The sequence below is a fragment of the Tupaia chinensis genome, unplaced genomic scaffold (genome assembly GCF_000334495.1).
Source record: "Tupaia chinensis unplaced genomic scaffold, TupChi_1.0 Scaffold000053_1, whole genome shotgun sequence".
Lineage (NCBI taxonomy): Eukaryota > Metazoa > Chordata > Mammalia > Scandentia > Tupaiidae > Tupaia > Tupaia belangeri.
The window spans coordinates 71120-72983 of NW_006159511.1; the positions used below are offsets into that span (position 1 = coordinate 71120).

The following is a 1864-nucleotide window of genomic DNA, read 5'->3' on the forward strand; positions in this document are numbered from 1 at the left end:
CCATTGGAAGATGTATTCCCTTTGAAAACCTCTTAGGGGAATATTTCTCCCACTAGGATTAAGAGTGTTTCTTTTTGGTCAGGAATAGATGTTTGCTGAAGTCTCTCTTCTGTTGTTTATGCCAATGAGATCTCAAGATAGGAACTCTACTGAGGTGTCTAAAAAGCAGTAATTCCATTCTCACAGATTGGTCAGTACAAGGGAGGATCTCAGAGACACTTGCGTTACTAGGGAATTTCAGATGTGCGATTTTAGACCTGTCTAGTCCCTCTATCAGGGTAAGAAGTGCAGAGGAGAGGATATGAAAAGAAATGAAAGACAACAGAGAGAGATAAAGAAACATGGTGCGCGATTTCGCCAGAGGCTTCTAGTTGGACCTGTTGCCTGCAGCCTGGAAGGACAGTCTGTGAAGAGAGGCAGAGCTAGGAATTAGCAATAGAATAGGTGGGCTCCAAGGGAAAAAAAGAAAAAAGAGCCACAGAAAATTTCTATCTACCTACCAAGGAGGTGGAGTCGGGCTGGGGAAACTGGAAGTGGGGTGGGGGTCAGAAATGATTCTCCTTCAGAGTCCCTTGCTGACCAGAGGCTTCTAGTTGCACCTGTTGCCTGTGGCCTGGAAGGACAGTCTGTGAAGAGAGGCAGAGCTAGGAATTAGCAATAGAATAGGTGGGCTCCAAGGGAAAAAAAGAAAAAAGAGCCACAGAAAATTTCTATCTACCTACCAAGGAGGTGGAGTAGGGCTGGGGAAAAAAATATGGAACGTTTCACAAATTTGCGTGTCATCCTTGCACAGGGGCCATGCTAATCTTCTCTGTATTGTTCCAATTTTAGTATATGTGCTGCCAAAGCCAGCACCCTCTATACTAATTTCTATTGAATTTTTTTTGCATATAATTGCCAATGAGATCTCAAGATAGGAACTCTACTGAGGTGTCTAAAAAGCAGTAATTCCATTCTCACAGATTGGTCAGTACAAGGGAGGATCTCAGAGACACTTGCGTTACTAGGGAATTTCAGATGTGCGATTTTAGACCTGTCTAGTCCCTCTATCAGGGTAAGAAGTGCAGAGGAGAGGATATGAAAAGAAATGAAAGACAACAGAGAGAGATAAAGAAACATGGTGCGCGATTTCGCCAGAGGCTTCTAGTTGGACCTGTTGCCTGCAGCCTGGAAGGACAGTCTGTGAAGAGAGGCAGAGCTAGGAATTAGCAATAGAATAGGTGGGCTCCAAGGGGAAAAAAAAGAAAAAAAAGCCACAGAAAATTTCTATCTACCTACCAAGGAGGTGGAGTCGGGCTGGGGAAACTGGAAGTGGGGTGGGGGTCAGAAATGATTCTCCTTCAGAGTCCCTTGCTGACCAGAGGCTTCTAGTTGCACCTGTTGCCTGTGGCCTGGAAGGACAGTCTGTGAAGAGAGGCAGAGCTAGGAATTAGCAATAGAATAGGTGGGCTCCAAGGGAAAAAAAGAAAAAAGAGCCACAGAAAATTTCTATCTACCTACCAAGGAGGTGGAGTAGGGCTGGGGAAAAAAATATGGAACGTTTCACAAATTTGCGTGTCATCCTTGCACAGGGGCCATGCTAATCTTCTCTGTATTGTTCCAATTTTAGTATATGTGCTGCCAAAGCCAGCACCCTCTATACTAATTTCTATTGAATTTTTTTTGCATATAATATGTTACTTTGTGTACAGACTTTTCTCATTACACGTTTTAATTTTTCTGTCAATATTATCATAAAAATTTCTATGTGAAAGTGAAAGCAGCTTTAATTTAAAACTATTGAATCTTGAATGGAATTCAATTGCTCCTATAGAGGTTTTTTTTTTTTTTTGAGAAACTGGTATTTTATTTATATGATGAAAGA

General features: G+C 42.1%; 2 non-coding genes across 2 annotated transcripts; both read right to left on the minus strand.

Annotated features, from left to right (window-relative positions):
• Window positions 1–748: 748 nt before the first annotated feature.
• LOC114009594 (U6 spliceosomal RNA) lies at window positions 749–855 on the minus strand. The gene has a single exon (XR_003550983.1). It is a non-coding gene; the product is annotated as a U6 spliceosomal RNA (small nuclear RNA).
• Window positions 856–1526: 671 nt separating this feature from the next.
• LOC114009595 (U6 spliceosomal RNA) lies at window positions 1527–1633 on the minus strand. The gene has a single exon (XR_003550984.1). It is a non-coding gene; the product is annotated as a U6 spliceosomal RNA (small nuclear RNA).
• Window positions 1634–1864: the final 231 nt, after the last annotated feature.